We start from the raw sequence: 7,004 nt of genomic DNA on the forward strand, positions 1-7,004 counted from the left end.
CTCTTCTATGTTAACCCCCAGAAAAACGGGGGGGATTATATGCTCCACCACATATCTGGAAGCATTGGGTATATTCCAGTGGTGACCTCAGAAGGAGTTGTGAGGAAGCATTGAAGAGAAGAGTAGCCGGGGGTGCATTTTTAAACAGGCCATGTCAGTTTTTACCTGAAAAGAGATGATGACAGCGTCTAAAATTCCAGAGATACTTTCAGTACACTAAGCCCCTCCAAATTATGCTGCTTGAAAACCAGCTTTCACAAATACTTGTGTATTTCTGTTATTGGGGCAATCCACCAACAGAATATTATATTTAAAGATATATATTCCTATATCCATGTCACTGAAGATATCCTTCTAAAAATCCTAGTTTCCAAATTTTCTTTTTTTGAGTTACTGGGTCACAACATGAACATGTACTAAGATACAGTGAAGCAAAACCAAAGAACTTTAAAAAGTTTAAAAAAAAGTATTGGAATATCTGACCATCACCAACCAATAACTAGTAATTCTTATCTGACCTGATATGAGTTTTTAGTCTTTACTAGGGATGTCCCACAGTACCAGCAACAGGCACACATTAAAAAAATAATAAAAAAAAGTTACCAAACAATAGCTGGGAAAGCAGAAATCATATATCCAAAGACTGACGAGTTGAAATATATTGTTTTTGCTTCAATGTTTAAATATACTTTTAAAATGATAAGGTACAGAAGACTTCTTCTATCAGCAGTCACCTTAGATATGTATGGACCAGTAGCCACCTACAGCTTAGACACCCATCAAATTTTGCAGCATATGCTATCGGCACTAGAACAACGGAAAGTTATTCTTTTCTTAGAAAAGGATGGTTATTATGTAGGGTTATAATTACCATCTCACGGTCATCACGTGATGTTTCCCACCCTTTCTACACAGACCATGATTAAAATAGAAAACAGCTCACTTTAACTCATTCACCACACGAAATTCTACAATCTAAAAAGTCAAACATATTCTACCGATGTAAAGCTGAGAAGTAATAGAAAGTGATGTAAAACAGTAAAAAAAACAGTTAAGATGTGCAAAAATGTAAAAAGCCACACTACACCATAATATCACAGTTATTTCAGTTTAAGTACAGTAAAAGGTTCCTTTATGATGGTCAAAATACACACCAAATCCAACAAATATTTGATGCAAAAGAATCAAAATGTAAAAAAATTAATGTTTTTGAGCCATTTCCCAAATGTGCTCCTGATTTGTCACAAAATGTTGTTACAACAAACTTTACACAGGCAGGTTGTCTGCTACTGTTAACAATAGACATTCATCTTTGAGAAGTACTATGCAGCCATTACTGAAGTACATGTGGACGGCAAGTGCTTGTCTAGTCACCATAGAGTTTTTTTGCTGGTATTCAAGTGCAGTTGTGGTTCTTCTCTTAAAGATAAGCTTGGGGAGAGGTTAAAAAGAAGCAGATGGAGTGGTAGACCGCCTGAAGATGCTGCATAACACGTCTCATAAAATGCATCACAGGCAAACACCTGTAAAACAAAAGGATTTCAACTGCTTCCATTCATTTTAATGATAACTTGAGCTTTGTGGGGGTTGAAGACTGGTTGATTGGGGTGAACCATTACAGTACCACTGGAAAAAAATTACAGTCTGAACAAACCCTAATTGTCTACATAATAGGCTACAGGAGATCACAATAGGCTACAGGAGATCAGAAAGCATTTGAACACAGGTATTAAAAGAAAATGACAACAATGCAGTATATTTTAAAACAAAATGTTGCTCGTCACTGTTATTAGCCATCAAAAGATAGGTACACTGCGGTCATAAATAGATGGACATGGTCAGCAACAATGCTAAGGAAGGCCATAGCATTTAAACAATGCTTAATGGGTACTAAGGGACCCAAAGTGTGCAAAGAAAATATCTCTGCCACCATTACACCAGCCTGAACTATTGATACCAAATGCCCAAGGAGGTGGTAAACATTTTATTTCTCCACAATTGCATTACAATTATTTGCAGTACCTTGCTGATTTAATCACTGTAGGTATTCATATAGAGTCTTGCTTACAGTGTCTTCATAAAGCTAAATAATCATTTTATTGTTTTTGTTGCAAGAACATGTTTTTGAACCTTGACTTTATATCCCAGTAAAATCCAAAAATGAAAATATTCAAAGCATTCATGTTGATTAGTTTAAATTACAAGTGTTACCTTTGGAAATGAACTTTCATAAACCTATGGCTCTCTCCAGTCTTGGAGAGCTTTAATAAATCGGGTTCATTCCGTAACTGTTCTTGGAAGTAGCTGTACAGATACAGGACCTCTCAAGTCCTTACATTAGAGGGAAATGTAGTTTTGTAACCATTGTGCTCCCTACTTGTCACATGGCTATACATGATTTTCTCTCCTACTAGCTGAATTCGGAAATGGTAGGAAACAGCTGTAATGCAGTGTGCATGCATACAGTCATGAGAAAAAAAAATACAACCCTGAAAGAAGTTGTAACCCTTTTACCTTTTTTATCACGGATACAAAATGGTTTTGGCTCTAGATACAGTCCTAATACATTATTTATTAGCAAAGTTGCTTTCTGCTGTATATTCATTTTAAATTAATTGAACTATATGCTTTTTACATTGATGTGTTTTACAAAGACACAATTGGAAACACATGAAAATGCATTTTACGGTGTGTCAGAGAGAGTTTATGTGCATTTTCCCCCTATGTTAATGGGGGTCATAATGCAGATCACTGTGTACGCTATTACTCATTATGAATGTCTGTATGAATGTCTGGAAATGAGATACATTTTAACTGGATTTACATCACTTACATTGCATTTAGCATGCGCTGATACTTACTAAATGAATTTAAGTTGAGGTGCGTTGGTATTGACCCAATGTATTACATTGATGTACCATTTTTTTGCATTGCCAAGATGGGATTTGTTCACAGTAGGAGTGAAAGTACATTGCAAGCAAATACATCATCAAGCAAAAATGCAAAGTTATGAATCCAGCCTAACATTCTGCCTACTGTCCAATGCTACATTCAAGGCATTCCTCTGGTAATAACTAACTCCGTTACCAGTGTGTTCCAAATTCAGCTAGCAACCGATATTTCAAACCCTTAAAACAGAACTATACATTAAAAATATAAATGCAAGCAGGCAGGTTGATTATAGCAGAAAGGACAGGCAATGTCCAATATGCAATAAAACAAACTTACTGACAGCTCAATGTAAGATCCCGGCATACCCGACTGTCGAGAATGACAATGACAGCATAAAGACCCTAAAACTGCATGACAATAAATAACCTGTTTGTTTTTTTTCTAAAGTTTAGTTACATTTTTAAATGGCAGAGTGGAAATATTAGACTCTACATAGAGTCAATTTTGTGTTGCACAGGTGGTAGCAACCTTTTCACAATTCTGCTGGTTTTGTGCTGGTGCTAAACATCATTTACTTCATTTTTCTTTAAAATAAAAAACACAAATTGAAGCAGTTCTCTTTAAAACAGACCTTTATTTACCCCTGTATATATAGGAAATAGGAGGAAATGCATTCATAACATTAATGCTTTGTATTTCTTCTAGAACAAATATTTTCAAGCTAATCCATTTTAAGAGTTAAAAGCTCCAGGAAAAGCAGGTGAGTTTTTCATGGCAGTGTTGGAAAGCTGGAAAACCAGTTTAGACACTGGTCAGAGAGGAGATAGGGGTCCCTGACCACCTGTTCCATGTCCACATTCTTCCTGCCTGTGTGGCCTAAGCACAGGTGGACTATTTACCCTAACTGGCCTAGAGATCACTGAGCCTTGTGTCTAGTAGTTGCAGAGGAAAGAGCTTTACAATGCTGGTGCCAAGTTCCCAGAGACTGTGAGTTGCCCTATTTATGCTTACCGATTTTGATTTGTGTTTTTCTTTTTTAAACTGGCTAGGACTGCAAAGTAAGGTGTATTTCGCTGTTTTGTTAATTTTGGGCAACTTACTAATAAAGCATAGGCAAACATCTGAAGTTTGCACTCCACCCTCTTGTTTTTCTGGTCTCTGCATTGTAATCCTCTGTGTAAGCACCTTTGACAGCTCACACAGCACATTAGGAATATCCAAATGGTTCAATGCCCATAATCTGTGTGAAACTGCACTTTACATTTATTATTAAATGAAAAAAGAACCTGAATGTATTTGCTATCAAGCTGTATATGGCTTGCTGTTCATGTACAGAGCTCAAACTTGGGCAAAGAGTCTGATTCTTTCCCCAGTCCAATCACAAACTTGGAATGGTGAGGCGATATGTAAGTGTTTTAGCTTCAGCAGGATACATTTTTTTTTTTTTTGCTCCCTTGCCAAACATGTACAAGTAGCCCCCGGGGTTTACGGATGTGAACAAAGTGGTATGATGCCATTTGGTATACCTATGGTTTGGTGGGAGCCAGGAGATCATTTCAGTGACTGTTACTTTTGTATAGTGAAAACTTCAGGATATAACAAGAAAATTAAATGTAACATAGAGATTCTTAGTCTACCATCAGCTATACACTCAGTGGCTCATTCAGATGAAATCCCAGTGCTGGTTTTTCGTTACACTACCCTCTCTTGAAGAACATGATTATGGTGATGAAGTAGGTGACAACAATGATGAAGAGTATGAAATTGAAGAGGACTCTGTTTGTAAGGGATTTGATCAGCATGAGTTGAGTGATTTGGGACTATCGAAGAAGGCTTCAGAACTCCTAGCATTAAGACTGTGTGAGAAAAACTTACTTGAAAAAGGAACAAAGGTATTGTACTTTCAAACCAGGGAAATTGCATTTCTGCAGTACTTTAGAACTGACAGTGGCTTTGTGTATTGCCATAACATACCCATAAATTTGGGTCAGTCCCAATTGGCCATTCCGTTTCTCTTTGTGAAGAATATGCAGACATACAGAGAGTCATTGAGTTGTTGCAATATCACCAACACGATTGGGTGATCTGTGTTGAGCGTAAAATGGTATGCTTTCTTCTTGGTGAGCATTGCAGATACACCAAGTATCCATGTTATCTGTGCATGTGGGACAGCAGAGCTTGTGAGAGACATTGGATAGAAAGGAACTGGCCTCCAAGATCTGCCATAAAACCAGGTGATCCAAACATTCTACATGAGCCACTTGTTGATAGAAGGAATATTAAAATTCCCTCCTCTGCACAAGTTCCTCATTTTGGCATTTTCTAGCCGGTCATCTGAAAAATAAAGGCCGGTGTGTTGGATGGTCCACAGATTCGGCAGCTCATCAAAGATGAACATTTCATCAGGACAATGTCAGAAGTGGAAAAGAATGCTTGGATATCATTCAAAGCCATTGTCAAGAACTTTTTTGGAAACACACAAGCAAATAATAATACACAACTCTTGGCGAGCTACAAAATGCTTGGTTGCAATATGAGCATCAAGGTGCATTTCCTGCATAGCCATCCTTCTAATTTCCCGGAACACTTTGGTGCAGTCAGTGATGAGCAAGTTCGATTCTTGGCAGAACGATACTACCAAGATTTGAAGGTCATGGAAGGGCGGTATCCGAGTACATGGAATGTACATATAATGGCTGACTATTGTTGGAGCATCCGGAGGGATTGTCCTAACACTGAACACTGAACACTCCAGGAAAAGCTATAACCATACATTTTTTACCTTAACCACTTACCCGATTAATTTTCAAGTTAAGTAACAATAAATCCTTTGTATGAACAAAAGAAATTTAAATAAACAGGACATTCAAATTATTATTTTATTTTTTTTTCATTGTATATAAAATTTGTATGTTTTTTGACACAAATAGAGGGTACCCTGTATCATAAAAACTTAATGTGATAGCTAAAACTGGAGTCATTTCTGTATTCACCACCCAAAAATTTGTAAAAAACAAGTGTAAGATCTAACTCAACAAAAAATGCATTACCCGGTGCAGCGTGGTGTCAGTTACTGTATAAAATCCTCACTGTGAGTTAATCACAAACAAAGCAAAAAAAAAAAATACATGCTTCCTAGACATTCATTAACTTCTGGAGCAAGCTGTGCTTTGAAATGCAAAAATAAACAACTGCAGAGTTTTTCTTGGTCATTGGAGTTACAAGAGCTTGCAGAAGAAATCTTTTGCTGTTCTGCAAGTCATGCAAACCACCCCTCCCCCCTCCATCCTGCACAGAATGAGCAGGGAAGCCGGTTCGTTCATATCTAGGAATTGTCCGGATGTCAGATGTCCTTAACCCGGGGACTACCTGTATGGTATTCCAGCTGTGTAAAATCTACAAATGAACAGAAATATAAATCCTTTGTCAGCTAAAGAACTTCCTTATAAGTATTTCCTATTTGTATTTACCATTTTACCTGGAGCCCAGCTTTAAACATGGCCTGTGATAATTCTAATTAGAGAACCAGGAAAGAGTAACAGGCCAAAAACAAAAGCCTGGATTGACATATTTATTATGCAAAGAGCATAGAATGTATTTCTATGTAAATCCATATTCCTACAAATAGCTGGTAGCAGGGAAAAACCTGTTCTTTGCCACTTGAGCTCAAATTATGCAGCAGAACCTCAATACCAACATTTTACATGAAGAAATTCAGCTCTGCAATCCTACCATTCTCCGGAAATTTCCAGTTAACCATGGGGTATTTGAACAAACAGCAGCATGAATTACAACTTTGTTCTCAAATGACCAGGAAGGTACAATCACTACAAATGTGTGTCTCATAAATGATTCATAGTCTATTTTCTTTTCTTCTTGATCTCCCGTTTCACTGAGTAATGAAATATAAATGGCAATGCTTGTGTTAAGATCTAAATATGACATGAGAGGCTTTATCTCAAGTCAGAGCTGTCCCCTATATTAGGCGCAACAGAACTAAAGCAGGACTCCACTAAAACAGATAAACATACAGATGAAACCTATAAATATGAATTGTCTAATTTTCTAAAGTCGTCACAAGAAAATGTTAAAGCAGAACAAAAGTCAAAACT

At 37.0% G+C, this 7,004-nt stretch overlaps 1 protein-coding gene across 1 annotated transcript in view; it reads right to left on the reverse strand.

Moving 5' to 3' along the window:
- Positions 1–7,004, reverse strand: part of CYLD (CYLD lysine 63 deubiquitinase) — a gene marked incomplete in the record, with an annotated part of 42,539 nt that overhangs the window by 30,254 nt on the left and 5,281 nt on the right.

The sequence above is a fragment of the Pyxicephalus adspersus genome, chromosome 9 (assembly GCF_032062135.1).
Source record: "Pyxicephalus adspersus chromosome 9, UCB_Pads_2.0, whole genome shotgun sequence".
NCBI lineage: Eukaryota > Metazoa > Chordata > Amphibia > Anura > Pyxicephalidae > Pyxicephalus > Pyxicephalus adspersus.